The 19,118-nt window shown below is 36.2% G+C and overlaps 1 protein-coding gene across 6 annotated transcripts in view; it reads left to right on the top strand.

The window, feature by feature from the left end:
* LOC145291201 (polypeptide N-acetylgalactosaminyltransferase 5-like) overlaps positions 1–19,118 on the top strand; it is a 568,917-nt gene that overhangs the window by 332,580 nt on the left and 217,219 nt on the right. The window lies entirely within an intron of this gene.

Below are 19,118 nucleotides of genomic sequence, written 5' to 3' on the forward strand. Positions count from 1 at the left end.
CGTTAAACCAAACAGCATTTTATCTTCAAGACTGGAGGTCCATTATAGAAGCGTTGATTTTAATTTCAATAATAGAACTCACACCCTTGACGTTATTCTCGCGTTGCCTGCGCACAGTTCCAACATTTCAAAATACAACCGCCGAGAGACAACGCACGGCTCTTTACAAACAAACTTTTCTTTCTTTAACTTTACAACATGGCAAGAAAGGAGAAAGAAAGAAAAGAAAAAGAAAACAACATACTGAGGATGGAGTTTGACTTTGAAATATATTTAAATTATAAATTTCAAGCAAGTAAAATATTTTTTTTCCTAATATTACGTTGTGATTTGGCTTTCAAGCGCACTTGGAGCGTACTTTATTTATTAGCATTTTATATATTTGTTAGAATGTCATTTACTGTTGGTTATGAGAATTAGCAAAAACATTTTATATGAGGATGAAACTATTAATTAACAATAGAAAAAAATAACTGGTACTCATGCAGAGAGTGATCCGTGCTAAAATAATAACGTTATTATTTAAAAAGCCATTCTTAACATGGGGAGGGGAGGGTATTTTGTACATATTTTGTACTTTAACCTTACAATTGAATAAAAAAAAAAAAACATATCATAAAACTTTAATTAAACGTGGAAATACGTTTTATAAAATAGCGCGGATCACTATCTGCATTAACACCAAATAACTTTACAAGAATATTGTACCTATTTACAATGCCTCCCCACGGGACAGAGTTAGACACCAGGGTTGTTTTTTAACGTGGAGAAAAGGTACAAAAATAAAAATTGTCTCAGTCATGAAGGACTACTCCTCCATCGAAAGAGAACAAGAAATGGAAGTGCAGCAAGTCTGCCATCTTTGTCTGTTCTCTCTCTCTCTCTCCCTCTCTCAGGGAAAACAATCCTACGCTTTCAGAGTTATTTCCCTTGATTTCCACTTATATTGAAATATGGTGCCCGCATGATGTTTGATGTGGATATCTACTTGTAGAGTTTAAGTTGGTTTACACCTTCACTGTGTCCTTCTGGTTAGGCTTTCTCCTTCCAGTCAGATATTTTCCTGGAAAAAGATGGATTAATAGAATGTTCACACTGCACCATTGTTATGTCTCGTTTAAGGTTTATTAAACGTTGACATTTTGTCATCAGAGTTTGCATTGTCATTTCTTTGACTTTTTCCAACATAGGCAGCCGACGTGTGCATATGTCAACGTTGTCTGGAGATTGTAATCCTACGACGAAAATCAGGCATTCGAATTTATCCTCTGTGAGCGATTTCAGGCGAAACAATTCCAGCATGAATAACAAAATCATCGTTATCCCTTTTGGTGCTTGTACAGTTTAATAAAGACATTAAAAAATGAGAATATCGAAAAAAAAAAAGAGTATATTGTCCGTATCTGAACGAAGTTCCCCGAAAAAAAAAATTACTTAATTTCATCAAGTAGTTTTTTTTTGTTTTTTTTACAGCGAAAAAACAATTTGTTATGATACCGAGCAAAAGGTTTGATTTTTAGGAAGAAAAGCTAGTAATAAAGATGGGGAGGGAGTATCGGCGTAGCGTGTTAAAAAATTTCTATAATGGCTGACTTCAACGCACTCTCATGAAAATGTGTTTTTCCGCTGAAAAAAAAAAACAAAAACAAAAAAAACTACTCGATCAAATTAAATTAATTTTTTTTTCAGAGATCTTCAGTCCAAAACGAATAGTGTAATATAGCCTTCTTTTCGATATTTTCATTTTTTAATGTTTTGATTAAACTGTGCCAGTACCTCACTTTTCTTTAATTTCAAACAATTTGTTATGATAACTCGCTCAAAGGAGGAGCAAGAAAGGATTTTGAAGGAGAGACAGACAGACGAAGGTTGGTGTCAGTGGTGATGGTGATCTAAAACCAGGCGGTTGTTGGCTTGCAAAGACGATTTTTTTTTTTTTTTTTTTTAATTTTGTTGTCCTAACCAAGGAACACTTCACAATTATAACGGATGTTAAATAATAATGATGATAAGTCACCAAAAATGTCCGATAACTGCACTACCGTTTTGTTAAAAAATATGAAATCTCCTAGTCTTTTAAGTAAATTAAAATTTGTATGGCGTTGCTGTTCAATAGTACCAAGTTTTCGAAGTCTCCTCATCAAACTGTACTTGGCCTTCCAGCCAAGATCAAAGTGTAGTATCTGTTCCGGCAGATACTGCAAGCAAAGACCAGATGTGGGGGCAACCCCACATACCTGACCTTTAACCAGCTCCCATTTCCCACCTCTCGGGAGCTGGTCCCCTTTTTCCCTTCCCCCTCCCTTCACTCCTCACATTAAAAATTGGCCTTGTGCGTAATTTGCTCGGTGGGGGAGCAAATAAATACCATCTGTTCCGGCAGATACTGCACTTAAGATAATTTGTACCAGTCAATGGAGGGGAAACCCTCTATACTGGGACAATTATTATTTTTGGTAACCAGAGTGACCCCTTTTAGGGGAGCTGGTTTTTACCTCACATTAAAAACGGCCTTGTGCCTAATTTGCTCAGTGGGGGAGCAAATAAACACCATCTGTTCCGGCAGATGCTGCAGGCTATGACTAGCTATGACTAGCAAAGACCAGATGTGGGGGCAACCCCACATGCCTGACCATTAACCAGCTCCCATTTCCCACCTCTCGGGAGCTGGTCCCCTTTTTCCCTTCCCCCTCCCTTCACTCCTCACATTAAAAATCGGCCTTGTGCCTAATTTGCTCGGTGGGGGAGCAAATAAATACCATCTGTTCCGGCAGATGCTGCAAGCTATGACTAGCTATGACTAGCAAAGACCAGATGTGGGGGCAACCCCACATGCCTGACCATTAACCAGCTCCCATTTCCCACCTCTCGGGAGCTGGTCCCCTTTTTCCCTTCCCCCTCCCTTCACTCCTCACATTAAAAATCGGCCTTGTGCCTAATTTGCTCGGTGGGGGAGCAAATAAACACCATCTGTTTCGGCAGATGCTGCACTTAAGATAATTTGTACCAGTCAATGGAGGGGAAACCCTCTATACTGGGACAATTATTATTTTTGGTAACCAGAGTGCCCCCTTTTTGCCTACTTTTAGGGGAGCTGGTTTTTACCTCACATTAAAAACGGCCTTGTGCCTAATTTGCTCAGTGGGGGAGCAAATAAACACCATCTGTTTCGGCAGATACTGCAAGCTATGACTAGCTAGGACTAGCTATGACTAGCAAAGACCAGATGTGGGGGCAACCCCACATGCCTGACCTTTAACCAGCTCCCATTTCCCACCTCTCGGGAGCTGGTCCCCTTTTTCCCTTCCCCCTCCCTTCACTCCTCACATTAAAAATCGGCCTTGTGCCTAATTTGCTCGGTGGGGGAGCAAATAAATACCATCTGTTTCGGCAGATACTGCAAGCTATGACTAGCAAAGACCAGATGTGGGGGCAACCCCACATGCCTGACCTTTAACCAGCTCCCATTTCCCACCTCTCGGGAGCTGGTCCCCTTTTCCCCTTCCCCCTCCCTTCACTCCTCACATCAAAAATCGGCCTTGTGCCTAATTTGCTCGGTGGGGGAGCAAATAAATACCATCTGTTTCGGCAGATACTGCAAGCAAAGACCATATGTGGGGGAAACCCCACATATAAGACCTTGGTCAATGAAGGGGCAACCCTTCATACCAATTGTCACTATCCAGCTCCCCTACTCCCCGGGGAGTTGCTCCCCATTTCCCCTTCACTCCTCACTTTAAAAATCGGCCTTGTGCCTAATTTGCTCGGTGGGGGAGCAAATAAATACTTCAAAGTGTAGTATCTGTTCCGGCAGATACTGCAAGCAAAGACCATATGTGGGGGAAACCCCACATATAAGACTTTGGTCAATGTAGGGGAAACCCTTCATACCAATTGTCACTATCCAGCTCCCCTACTCCCCGGGGAGTTGGTCCCCATTTCCCCTTCACTCCTCACATTAAAAATCGGCCTTGTGCCTAATTTGCTCAGTGAGGGAGCAAATAAACACCTCAAAGTGTAGTATCTGTTCTTCAGATGCTGCACTTCAATTTCTTGTTCTGTCAGTGGAGGAGAAATCCTTCACGACTGAGACAATTTTTATTTGTGTTCCTTTTCTCCACGTTAAAAAACGACTCTGGTATCTAACTCTGTCCCGTGGGGAGGCATTGTAAATAGGAACAAACGTAATTTCCAGCCATCATCCTTCCTACTGAATTCATGTTGGAATGTGTCTTTCCAAAATTAGGCTTTGAATGTTTGCTTTAAATCAGGATTAAACTGGAATTCCGTTATTATTGTTTTTGCTATACTATCAAAAGAATTCGCACTTATGATTGCCGCCAACGAGAGTTGTTTGAAATTATTGTGTTAAAGTTATATTTTGTTTGTTTTGTGCCTGTAGAAATTATCTTGATGACTTCTAAGGATTTTATCCCGCAAATTAGGATCCATGACGAAAATGTTTTTTGTTTGTTTGTTTGTTTGTTTGTTTCGTTTCGTTTGTGCTCACAAAAACCTTTGAATTGGAAGCATTGTTTTGTTTTGAGATTTTTTTCTGAATATTTTTTATACAAATTATAAAGTAACAGATGTCAATTCACTTGCACATTTATTTTTTTTAATAATTAATTAAAAAAACTTAGTCTCCTCAACATGACTTTTTTTTAATTATAAAATAAAATAGCCAATTTGAAACCGTAAACAGACAGCCATGTTTTGTATTGTTTGTTTTGTTTTTTTTTTTGTTTTTGTTTTTTTGTTGTTTTGTTTTTTGTTTTTTTAAATGTTTGGAGAGGAAATGGTTTTAATGATTTTTAACTGCTAAAGAGCGACTGTAAAGGGAGGTAATTTGTTTCTCATTAATTAATGTTTGCGATGATGATGTCTTTTTTTACACTGGACATACGGGCAAGTAAACTAATATTTAGATAATAATAATAATAATAATAATAATAATAATAATAATAATAATAATTAGTAGTAGTAGTTAACTTGGTTATTTTTATAGTTCATCACGTAATCGCTTTAAGCAAAGTAAGGCCATCTGTCATAACGTCCCCCACCTCCCAAAAAATATTAGCAACATAAAACAAGTTTAAACAATTCTAGAAGGAAATAGTAGCAGCTGCTGCGGGTTTTTTTTTTTTTTCTTGTTTTTTTTTATTATCATTTCTTTAAAGTCATTGTCTAAATTGTGATGTTACCATCAACATGACCTTTTCTTGTTATGTAAAACTAATACACACGACTATAAGTGATGATGTGGCTAGAAGAGAAGGATAGGACAGATGGCTAAACTTTATCAATACATGTACGAACGTGATCAATATAATCGATACTTTGGTTAATCTTTCAACGCAGTGTTAGAGTTGAGTGCAAGCAAGTGTTCTTCTCACCAGCTGATAAAACACTAATGATTTATGCTTATAATTTAAACGACGACATTGATTAAAGGTGAGAATATATAAGCGATATAATCTGTAAGACCCAACTGATGACAGCTGAATGGTGACAGACCCACCATTTCTTTTTCTATAAAATCTAAATTAGTCCTTTTCTTTTATTGTGTGTGTGGGGGGGGGGTACTATTTATTTTTATTTTGTGCGTATTTACGAAGATTAATCTTTTCCAGAAATGTTATTTCAATATCCGGAAAGTTTCTCTATCGCTAGGATTTATGGAATTACCTTGTAATAAATAGTATATGAACATGCCTCCGATACTTCTGGACAGCTTTTCATTTTGTATTGCAATCAGAAAGGATTAGTTTTTATTTTTATTTTATTTTATTTTTTTTAATCGAAATTGCTCCCAACAAGGCATGAAGCTACTTGATGTAAGAAGCTAAAAGAAAAATACTACTTCAAGATCAAAAACTTGCCAGCGATAAATGTAAGGATAGATTCTGACCGAGGAAACAGCAATTCTTCTCCCTTTGTCAGCAATTATTTACTTTATTTTTATTTTTTCTAAATCTTAATACTAAAAGAAAACCTGTCCCAGGACCGGTAAAACTAATTGTTAGAATAGATACTGACATAGAAAACAGCAACTCTTCCCTCTTTGTCAACAAATAGTTACTTTATTTATTTATTTAATTTTTTTTTTTTTTTTCTAAATATTAATACTAAAAGAATACCAGTTCCAGAACCGGTAAAATTAATTATTCAAACAAAACAGTTTTGCACCACTTTTCTGCCCCCTGACAAAGATTTAACTAAAAATGTATAATGAAACTCACCCTTGTGTCTAATATCCTTTTTCCAATTTTGATCAAAATCGATTACATGATTTTGATTTGATAAAATGGCTAACATTTAACAAGGCACGGCATTCGCTCTGAGCACATTGAACCAGCTTCCTCTGTAGGAAGAAGTGTCAAGGGAACATCACATTCACAAGTGATCTCCAATTGCATATTTATACAGGTCAGGGGAGGTGAAGGCGTTAGGTTTTTGTAGTTCTTGCAGGTAGATGTTGGTGTCCTTCTGCATACAGCGCCTGGTATTTCCAAATGGTCTCGACTGTTTGATGTTGTGCTTGCATTTGGCATTTGTAGGTGTTAAATTTCCCTCAATCCTCATGGCAATTGTTAGTGGCCTGAAGGTAATTCCTTAGCAAATGGAGTCAAGCTGACATTGTTGCTGGGTTCGAATCTCTCGACCAGTAGCAATCGTCACTTCCTGCACTGATGATTGCGAAAGTATGAAACACTAGTGTCTGTACGTATAAAATATTATTAATATTTATGATTATATAGTTCTAACTGCAATGTGTCTGACATGATAATTTATTTTGCAGTCAAACACAAATACTGTTTAAATGGGGTTTTCTTTCTTTCAATCCTAACTTTATTTTTGCCCTACAACAAAACCAACTATTATTCATCATCTTATACCGGATATACGTGTGTATAAGTCGATCTTGTGTATAAGTCGATATGCATTTTAAGACCAAAATTTGTGTCATTTTAAGTATTACGTGTGTATAAGTCGACTGTAGATTCTAGACAAGTTAAATGGTCTGTTTTATGGCTCGTTCTTGCACACATAATTTCCTTTTTTTTTTTTTTTGTAAGACATCTTATAAATTATTTCTTGGCATCCGTGAGCAATAATATGTGCATTTACACAAGTGTCGTCTATTCGATTTTCATTCTAGAGAACCAACCCGCTGCACACTTACGTGCAACGAACGAAAATGTTGCTAATCAGACATTCTGATCAATGAAATGCTGTAGATTCCAGGTGCAGTCATTGTTTTTAAACATAATTTATGTCATGTACCGTAATAACGTAAACGCATACATTGCACGAGCCGTAATATACCGTAATAATGTGAATGTATGCGTTAAGTGCTATTAAATGATTTCATTAAATAGTTGTCATTAGATTGTTAAAACTTGTTGAACTTAGGGGATAAAGACATATCACAGACACTACATTTCTTAACCTACTAAAAAAAACGTCATATCATCACCGAATACATTATATCGAACTTAGGCCTATAGCCACGTCTAGAGAGTGAACATTGCGAGAACTATTCCAATTATTATTAAGCCTCCCATTGGAAAAGCATACATGTGCTTACATGCTGGCAAACACACTGCAGTGGGGTTCAGAAGGAGTATGATTAATTACGAGGATTACCGGTATATACCGAGTTCACAAATAAAATGGCATTTTCTATATTATGATCGAATGCCAAGTCGCTCTTTAACACTATTTCCAAAAATATTACCTATGTATAAGTCGACCCCACAAAAATAACCTTAAAATTGTCTCCCAGAAATGCGATTTGTACACAAGTATATACGGTAATGATACTAAACCTTATGTCTAGAATCCTTATTCCAATCTTGACCAAAATCAATTAAATGATTTTCATTTACAATGTGTAACGTATAAGGCTTTAAACGCCTCATGAAGTAATTCAAAATCAGAGACTTTTGTTTAATTGGTGACCAATGTCTATAGATCCAATTTAATACAAATCTGAAATATTTAAATCTTCAAATAAAAGCCTGTGTCGAGTATTGTACTCCCTAAAATCTCTTAAAATTAAAAATAAACAAAATAAAGTACTATATCTTCTCTTGGGATTCTATTCTTTTATCCTTACATAACGTAGTCCTTACAAGTAAACATTCGGGACCCACACGTTGTATGCAGACAGTCGCAAGGAAAGAAAGCCAAAGAAAGAATTCAACTCCCTTTTTTTTTTTAATTGAAAAAAAAATAACAGACATTTATTTACAGGTGCTTCCAGAATAATGCCTTGTCTCTTGGGCATAAGTCTTCTTGCCCTGCAAGACTCTCCCGTGTTGAACATGTGGTACTCTGTTTTTGTCCGGCCATATTTAAGACACATCTTTCCGTGTTGCTCTCTGGCCATATGTGTAACACATTTCTACTCTCTCATGTCCCGAACACGTTTCGAATACCCTATGTCTTAAACACATGTGTCCTTTTTCTTTCTGCTGTCACAGCGCACAGCCGGCTTGGTCATTTGCATATAGCTGCCATCCGTGCTCTGTTACACTTTAAGGTGTCTGTGTTTTCAAAGAATACATACTTCTAGCTGTTGTTCTAAAACAATTCAGATTTAGTTTTAACTGACAATAATAAACGAAAGGATGAAAAAAAATGGAGAAATAACTTTGCTCTTTGGCAAAATCTTCATTCACCAACTTCAGTGTTCATCGTCTTCGCTTACGGCCATTGCATTTTGCCGATTTCCTCTTCTGTAAACAGCAACACTTTAGGCCACGTCTGTTCGCATCATCCTCTGGGGACATACAGTTTTGTTTTTGAACTTTCTCCAGCTGTTTTTTGTATTTATTTATTTTTATCATCATTTTCTTTTCATGTTTTATCATTTTTTTTTTCTTTATTTTACCTTTTTTTTTTTTTTTTTGAGGAGGGGTGGTCTCTGATTCTTAAGAATTTTAACCAAATTTCTCGTCTGCTTATCTTATTTTTGCTTCTAACCTTTTCTTGACAGTTATTATTTATTAAAATGAATAATAAAACACTAAATTACGGAAGTTTTTTTTTTCTCTCTCTCTCTCTCTCTCTCTTTTTTTTTCTACATTTTGGCATTTATTCTGCTTTCTATTTTCTTTTACGTCGTAGCGTTGTGATTTTATCGGCTACTCTCAGCATAATCCGGCTGTTGACGTCACATTTCGGACAAAGCCAAACGAATGCTGAGCTACGTCCGGTTCACAATATACACCAGTAATGCATTTTTTTTTTTTTTTTTTTTTTGCAACTTCATTAAACGGCAGTCTCCGAACTTCGAACTTCTTAACAATAAACTATACTGATGGTCTGGAAGGATTTTGTTGTTCGAAAATAGTTCCGGACGACATTTCTGACTTATTTATTTAAAGCAAAAGTAAGAAAGAATATTCAAAGACTAGTCACATATTTTGCTAATATATATATATATATATATATATATATATATATATATATATATATATATATATATACCCCATGAACGAACATATGCGATACTGCCTTGCCTCAAAGGAGGAGGTAATGCCTGAAAGGATGATGTAACAACAACAATATACACTACCCTCTCAAAGGAGAAGGTAAAGCGTAATAAAATGATCTCATGACAACAGAACAAATGCAATTACTTTTTGTAACTTTATTAAAGTGTAATCTCTGGACTCGTCTATTTACAACCACTGTCAACAATTACCCCTACTCTGCATTTATGCCTAAGGTATTCAAAGACTGCATATTGCTAGTATATATACTATGTATGAACGTATGCCACTCTCCAATGAGGAAGGTGATGTCTGGGAGACTGGAATCATATCAGCAAAACTATATATACATATACTAGTCATCAAAAATATAACTTGGCTATATTTTACTTAATTTACTTTTCTACCAAGGGGATAAAAAGTTGTAGAAGCTTTTCGTGGAAATTCGGATACCTCGCCACCCCATCCCCGTTTTTATTGTGAAATTTTAACAATAGGTATTGCTAGCAGGTCGCCTGGCATTGCCCGGTCGTAAAATACACTTAAATATGATATTTTGATTAATACAAATTTCGTATTTATTATTATATTATATTGGACCATATATATAGTAATGATTAAAAAAGATTAAAAAAATAAAAAATAAAAAAAATGGCTTGTGTGCCACCACCAAGAATCAAAACCAAAACGCTTAGTTTACGATTTACTTTTTCCTTTGACGTTAACGCCTGATCTATAAAGACATGTTTGCTGCAAGGCTAAAAATTAAAACATGAACCAATAGCTATTACGTTACGCATGCATATTCATAATGCTGTCATTTGACCATCACTTGGCAAATTCCATTTTTTTTTTTAATTTTCACATTTTTTGCACCAATTTTCCCCCATTAAAACTCAAATATAAAGTTTTGTATAGGTTCAAATACCCTATATATTAAGTTTCATGTCTGTAGACCAAAAACTGACAGGAGTTTGGTAGGCAAAATTTTTTTAACAAATATATATACATAAATATATATAGAAAGAGGTTTGTGTTTACTATAACCTTTTTATGCAAATATTACGCAAGTATAAATCATGTAGAATATCTGCATGAATATAATATACATGTAATAGTTAACTAAAGATGATCATCCCATAAGAAAACCGAAAAGTAAAACTAATGGGGAATTAATTCAAATGAATGTTTAAAGGAATATGCAAATTAGCAAAATCTTTTGCAGATGAATGCAATTGCACGATCCATATATAACAAAGTTGTATTTTCTTTTTAAATAAATAGAAAAAAAAGACAAAATTGCCTGTAAATTCACCTTTGTTAGTCCGTATACTGCGCCTTGGAATTTTTTTAAATTTTGCACAAACATTAAGCATGATATGAGTAAAAAAAAAGTAACAGAACGGATTTTCCAGGAAAACTTTGGTTGGCCCCCCTGATGTTGCCTTTCATGTTAAAATGGCTAAAATTGACACTTTAGTGCTTATTAAAAAAAATTGATGCCTTGGATTTTTATAAAACTTTCTGAAAAGTTGTAACTAACTGATTTCTATGCAATTTTGTTTGTCTATACTTCACGATAACTCTTGTGTGTGCCCCAGGGGCTCTTTTAGGGCTAATAAAAACACTCCATTTTTAGAACTATTTTACCATATTTGTTCAAAATTTTCTGTGGATGTCTATTTAGCAGTTTTGCATGGCGCTGAACTCAAATTTAAAAATATGTTAAGGCCTTGGGCACTTTTTGGGCTAAATGGGTGCGGGGAGCAAATAATGGACATTTCTTTTTTTTGCATAGTCCAAAACTCAAATTTACATATGATAAGGCCTAAAACTGCACCATTTGTTCATTTACACCAGGTTTTGACGTCCCCTGGAGACTTTTGGGGCTAAATGAGGGAGGGGGGGGGACAGATGCTGAACTTAGTCTTTTTTTTTTTAATGCCTCGTTCACTGTGCACTCACGGGGGACCATGCATGCTTCACTTGTTAATATGAATATTAATACGCACACAAAAAAGCAAATTTATAGGAGAGATTTTATGACAAGCAAATGCAATTCTTTTTATTGTCTTTATATCCTTGTTAAAGTGAAATCCCTATACTTGTCTAGTTACAACCATTGCCAACAATTTCTCATATTCTCTTTCTACGCTTAAAACAAAAACAAATAATTCTGCAAACAACGTTTCTTTCCTAGAACTGAAAATATTCAAATATTTGAATGAGATCTTTGGAGACCAAAGTGGAGAAGGGTTCTATGTCGAGCATGAGTCAGTCGGTCTTAAGACGCAGGCAGAAGTCTTCCTGAAAGCACCATATTCGTTAAAATAAAACACATTACCATGGGGCTGCTTCCCAGCTGATTACAACATGTTGCTTCAATCTTTGTTTTCCTCCGTGGAAAACAACTCTGAATTCATAAAGCTTGTGCATTTTAATTTTCTTTTATTCACCCCACACAAGGGGCAACCTGGGTGGGGAGTTAGCTAACTATAACATGGTTGTTTTCAAGTCTACTATAAATAAGTTCTTGTTGAGCTCTTATATAATTAAACCCTACCCAACTTCCACCACTACCAATCATCACTGTTGTCTCATCGGCCTACCAACATCTATTAATTATTATCCTCGAGTAACCTTTGGTCCTTGATAAGTGACGCCTCTGTGCAAAAAAAAAATATACATGTTGAAAGATTTAGCTGTTTAGAAATATTTCCAACTTGTTTAACGCAAAAAATGAGGAGAAATATCTTAAAGACTAACGAAGATATGCAACCAGAGGGAGTATCTATTAACAAACATAGTACCACTACCTTTCTAAAGGAGCAGATAATGCCTGGGAGGATAGTATCATGACGAATCCATTCATCCATAGCCCTTGAGCCCCTGGAGGGGCATAGGCTATCTACAACTTTGAGGATGCTTTTGTAGCAAGGAGTTCTTTTTACAGGGTGAGGATGCTGGCCCAACGCCCAACCTTCCTAGAAGATACATACAGCACCTAGCCTTCCCAAATAGTTACCCATTTGGTACTGGCCAGGCCAACGTTGCTTAACTTCGGTGATCTGGCGAGAACGGGTGTGTCAACGTGATTGTGCTATACTATCATGATGAATGAATAGAGCAAAAACTAAGTTTAGCAAAAAAATATGTTCCCTCTGGTGGTTGCATATTTTTGCAAGTACATCTAATTAATGAACAGATACTACACTGTTTCCAAAGGAGGAAGTAATGACTGGGAGAATGGTCTCATGATAACAAACAGAACAAATACTACACTATCCTTCAAAAGTAAACGGTAATGTTTGAAAGGGTGGTATCCTAACAACAAAACCGATAATACACTACTACCTTAAAAAAATGAAGGTAATGCTTGGGAGTATGGTAGCAACAGAACAGATACCACGTTACAACCCTCCTCCCTTAGATTGAGCATTGAAAGATGGTAATAGTATAATTTCAGATTCAGACTGGCATATACCAAATCTTCATCAGTCATGGCGTGTCTGTTCAGTTTGCACGTTTAGTGATGAAACAGATGAACATATCTCGGCTCAAACAAAAATTTATTAATCAAAATAAGCACCATCAGAATCAACACACTTTTGCCAATGCAAAACAAGAGTATTTATGCTAGTAATGTAAAAAATCTTGCGTTCTGGTGGCGATGAAGTCACCGAAGGCGTTTTTTTTTTTACATGGTAATCACCACTTATCGAGGCCACTCGGGGATAAGGGTTATTGCGTCTACAGTAATCAATGGGATAGTATCGTGGTAATCGTTAGTAATGGAGATTTGATGAAGTGTTTACTTAAGGGGGTGGTTCATTAGGAATTTGTTAACGTTGGACTTGAAGACATCCAAGTTGTAGTCCAATGGGAAGCAGGCAGACGGAACAGAGTTCCACAGGCGTGCAGTTCTAAGAAAGAAGCTTTGTTCATGAAATCTACGTTTTGCTTTAGACACAGATAAAGAGTGGGGAAAATTATTGACAGTGGTTTCAGCTAGACGGGTGTTTTTTTTTTTGTTTTTTTTTTTTTTTACACAGTGATCACCACTTATCAAGGCCCGGAAGCCACTTAGGGATAAGGGTTATTGCAAGTACATTACGTTAGTGTGGAGATTTGATGAAGTGTTTACTTAAGGGGGTGGTTCATTAGGAATTTGTTAACGTTGGACTTGAAGACATCCAAGTTGTAGTCCGGTGGGAAGCAGGCAGACGGAACAAAGTTCCACAGGCATGCAGTTCTAAGAAAGAAGCTTTGTTCATGGTATCCGTGTTTTGATTTAGGCACAGATATAGAGTGGGGGAAATTTTTCACAGTGGATTCAGCTAGACTGGTGTTTTTCGTGAAAGATTGGCGAGGGGGGACCAGAGATTGGAGTTCAGATGAGCACCTGCCATGGAAATAACGATAAAACAAGGATAGGCTCGCAACGTCTCTTCTGTGGAAGAGAGGTTGCAGGGTAGAGAAAAGGGCATCCCCCACTAAGCCACGAAGTCTATTTTGTACTCTGTCAAGGCAGGATAGGCTGTTTTTAGCAGCTCTTGCCCAGATATGGCAACAGTATTCCATCCTTGGACGTTTTTGTGAAAGATTGGGAAGGGAGGACCAGAGATTGGAGCTCAGACGAGCAGTTGCCATGGAAGTAACGATAAAACAAAGATAGGCTTGCAACGTCTCTTCTGTGGGAGAGAGGTTGCTATATTTTATGTTTTTGAAGCATTTCTTATGCAGAAAGTTGTAGTCGGTCGGTAAGAAGTCTGGAGAATATGGAAGATGAGGCAGAGTTTTGTGGCCCAGTTCATTCAGGGTAGGTTTAGCAATATGCGGCCGGGCATTGTCGTGGAGAATTGTGCCTTTTCTGTTGATTAATGCTGGGTGTTGTTGTCGAAGTTTCTGATATATTTCATCCATTTGTTGACAGTACTTAACCACTGAAATGGTTTCGCCTGCATTCAAAAAAACTAATGGATGACCCGACGGTCACAGACCACTAAACAGTCAGCATGACCTTCTTTTATTGCAACTTTGGCTTCGGGAAGTGTCGTAAAGCTTTGTCGGCATTTAACCATCAATAATCCCCCCCCCATTCTTTATCTGTGCCTAAACCTAAACGTAGATTCCATAAAAAAGCTTCTTTCTTAGAACTGCACGCCTGTGGAACTGTCTTCCGTTTTTCTGCTTTCCAGCTGACTACAATTTGATTGTCTTCAAGTTCAACGTAAACAAGTTCTTGATGAGCCGTTCCACTTAAGTTAACAAATTTACCGAATTTCCATTACTAACAATTACTATATTGGTCAATTGACACTCTTAACTCTTATCCTCGAGTGGTCTTTGAGCCTTGATAAATGGTGATGCCTATGTAAAAAAAAAAAAAAAATCTAACCACTGAGCTGAGCATGGTCGGTTGTCATAAAGAACCCACTTTTCATCGCAAGTCCAAACCTGTTCGATAGATGGGTCGTTCTTATTGCTTAAAAGAAGTGAAAATGACACGTTTCTTTTGGTTGTCATTCGTGAGGCATCCATTTATCAAGTTTTTTGTCTTTCTAATCTCTCTCAAATCGTTGGAAATCATTGTATACCTTACGTCTAATTCAGAAGTAAGTTCTCAAACAATTGTGCATGGATTGGCTTCAACTAAGGCTCTTGATTGTTGTCAACATCCGATAGCCTTCCACTACACTCATTATCTTCAAGACTCCCGTCGCCGCCATCAAATTTCTTAAACCACCATTGTGCTGTGGGTTCATTAGTGGTTCCTGGGCCAAACAGTTCGTTGATATCGCGAACTGTTTCAGCAAATTTTCGACTAGCTTGAATTGAAATAAGAAAATTGTGCGAATTTGCTTGTTTTTTTCTATCTTGTATTCAGTGTTCTGAAAAGAATACATAGTTGTTTTAAAACGATTGTAATTTAAGCAATTAGAGTGAAAACCGCTCTTTAAAATGATATATGAAGTAAAGGTATTATAACGAAAGCTTATTTGAAAATACATTTGTTATATAGTTATTATTATTAGTATTAGACGATACCACTTGTACGCGTATGTTACGTGAGTTCTTATTAGTAAAGATATGAGTCTTAGTGAGAGTTCTTGTCTTATTACATATGATGTTGTATCTTAGAGAGAGAGATGTGTATGTAATGACATTTTATAACACAGACATATAATAACAATACAATTTACCTTTTTGTAGAAATCACAAACTTTATCACAAAACACATGATGAATTTTATTTCTTCACGACCGGTCGTGATTTCCTCATTAAGAATTCAAAGTTTCACATTTTAGTTTCTGAAGTGACGTCTCGCTTCAGACGTCCGCCTGTCTCTGAGTTTTCTCACTGACCGTCTCCCCTGACTGTCTCCCCGACCAACTAACTCTCACTTACTATATTGAGAAATCCATGCATCCCGGCCACGTGAGCAAAATTCACGTGTTTCAACATGCGCGACTTTGCACGTTTCCGACATTGATTTCCCAATAACCTATTTTTTCTTGTGTTGTTTCCACAAAGGAATTCAACCTACATATCTATACGCAAGAACTTTCTTATCAACCTAATATTTCAAACTTAAGCCTGACCAATCAACGAATGGCTGGATGAAAACCGATTAAAAAGTTTTCCACATGTCTGAATACACTATATACCAAATTTTAAGTCTGTAGATCTTAGTTGAGTATATAGGTTGAGAAGTGTGCTCACACACACATATTCTTACTTTCATATATATATATATGTATGTATATATACTAAAAAAAAAAAAAAAAAAAAAAGGAAGGAGGAAAAAGATCAGGAAGGAAAAGGGACAAAAACGGTCCAACCACTGATCACTTACTATATATGACTTTTGGAATGTTCCTTCATGTGTATTTTACATATATATGTGTGTGTACGTATGTATAGGCATATGTATGTATGTGCGTATTTGTGTGCCTCTACGTGATTATGGTTGCATGTGTGTGCACATGCATACGTATGTTGGCGTACATCTGTATGTACGCATGTGTTTATTGTCATGTGTATGTTGGGCGGAGAGTGCTCCCGTAAGCCGTGGTGAAGGCAACCCCTCTAGGAGAAGCAAATCTTAGATTTAAAAAAAGCAAAAACAAAAAAAAAACATAAAGCGGGAGACCAGTACCTGCATTAAGCTGGTGTGCAGTTTGACTTGTTGCTGGCTATCTTGCTCTTGCTTGTTGCTGGATGTCAACATTTTGAACCGAAAGAGAGATTTAGCTGTCGTACAAAGCTAAAACTCTGTAACATCATCTGTGTATAGATACTCCCTCAGCCATGGAAAAGTTGTGACGTGTGTAGGCCTGAAATAATTGATCTGCCATTATTATATGTATATATGTATGTACAGGTGTATGTATATGTATGTATATGTGTATATGTATGTGTATATATATACGTATATATATTGTTTGTATGTATATGTATATATGGAGGTGTGTATGTATGTATGCATGTATATGTGCATGTATGTATGTGCATGTTTGTGTGTGAGTGCATATTCATGTATGTGTATGTAGGTAAGTGTATGTATATATATATGTGTGCATATGTATACATATATGTATATGTGTGTATGTATATGTAGGTACATGTGTATGTATGCGTGTGTATGTATATATGTGTGTATGTTTACAGATATGTATGTGTATATATGTATATTTGCATATTATATATATATATATATATATGTATGCCATTGACCGTCTTGTGTATGTTTATGTATGTATATGTATGTGTATTATGTATTGTGTATGTATGTATGCATATATGTGTGTATGTATGTGTATATATGTATGTATGCGTGCATGTATATATGTATGTATACTAATGACCGTCTTCAGTGTAATGTCTGTCTGAGCGTGTGAATTTTGTTGGCAGGACTAAAGTCATTTTCGGTTCATGGACTTTCAGTGCCTGAGGGAGTGGCACTCGTCTGACAAGACGTTGCAATCATCATCATCGTCATATATACTAGATGTACCAGGCGTTGTTCTGTATTAAATGCAATGTGAAATTCCTTTAAAAAAAAAATGAAGTAAAAAAAAAAAAAAGAAAGAAACTCAGACATGTGCATACAAGTCTAAACAGTTCACTTCTTGTAAGAAAAAAAATATTTAAGCTGAGATCGAAACCAAAACCTAAAGACAGTTAGTCAAGTACGATAAGCATTACCCAGCATGACACGATCTTTAAAAAGTTTTTTCAAACCTACTTATTCTTAACATAATGTGAACGACTCACGCATTTGCAGTCATGAAACAGTTGACAAACAAATAGAATTCCAAAGAAACCCCCCCACGTACCAATTTTTCAATATTAACCCCTTAGCAGCTGGTTTTTCCGGATGAAAACTGATTAAAAAGTTTTCCACATGTCTGAATACTCTATATACCGAATCGCAAGTCTGTAGACCAAAAATTTGTTGAGTATATAGGTTGAGAAGTGTCCTGACACACATATTCTCACTTTCATAAATCTATATATCTATAAAAGTGAGAATGTGTCACGAAAATTTTCAATGTACTCAGCAAATTTTTTCTCTACAGACTTGAAATTTAATATATAGGCTATTTAGACGCGTGGAAAACTTTTTAATCCATTTTCATCTGGAAAAAAAGATTTGCTGAAGGGTCCAAATTTGAAAATTGGTACATGGGAGTTATCGGATTTTTATGTTTGCTAACTGTTTCATGACTGCGCATGCATGAATAGTTCACATTATAAATTACTAGCGAGGGATACCCGGCGTTGCCCGGGTGTTTGGAGGTGTGTGTGAAAACTACGGGGGGGGGGGGGGTAAAATAAAAATAAAAAATGTTTTGGTTGGTAAGTATGAGGATCGAACCCAAACCGTTGAGGCAAAGTTGTAAATTAAAGTGTGAAAAAAAAAAGTGCAACGGTTTTTACCATTGGGCCTCCGCGAGATGCTAACGGAAACACGTTTGAATTTATTTAATTACTTGGATTTGGCAGGTGCACGTTTTAATGACTTAATCAGGTCAAGTTTGACTGCGGGATAGTATTTCATTTACTGCGGGAACGCTTTTTTTATTTTTATTTTCCCAAGATGTTATAGGAAAAAGACTAACCCACATGCGGCGAGCGACAAATGTTGAATATTTATCTTCCCGAAGTCGAGCAAATTAAATAGACAGGCGAGCTTCATTGTTAACTCTGAGATATTACGATTTATATGTGATATAAAAAGTTTTAAAAAGTTGTTAAGCGACCGACCGCTTCTCTGATAAAAGCCTTTTCTAGACATACAGAAAAAGCGAACACGCATACAAACATACAGACATTTTTGCTTTTATATTTATAGATTAATCTAAAGAATAAGTCATTTGAAAACATCTTTTAAGAATCGTGTCATGCTGGTCTAATTGTTATCGTACTTCACTCACTATCTTTAGGTTTTGGTTTCGATCTCACTCGATTATTTTCTTTTTCTTTTTTATATTTATAAGAAGTCATAATACTCGCATGCGTGTCTCAGTTTGTGTATTGAGTAAAATATAATATTTATGCGTATTTTACGACCAGGCAATGCCGGGCGGCCTGCTAGTATATATTACCGCA

The sequence above is a fragment of the Euprymna scolopes genome, chromosome 12 (genome assembly GCF_053919585.1).
Source record: "Euprymna scolopes isolate OS-2025 chromosome 12, ASM5391958v1, whole genome shotgun sequence".
Classification (NCBI taxonomy): domain Eukaryota; kingdom Metazoa; phylum Mollusca; class Cephalopoda; order Sepiida; family Sepiolidae; genus Euprymna; species Euprymna scolopes.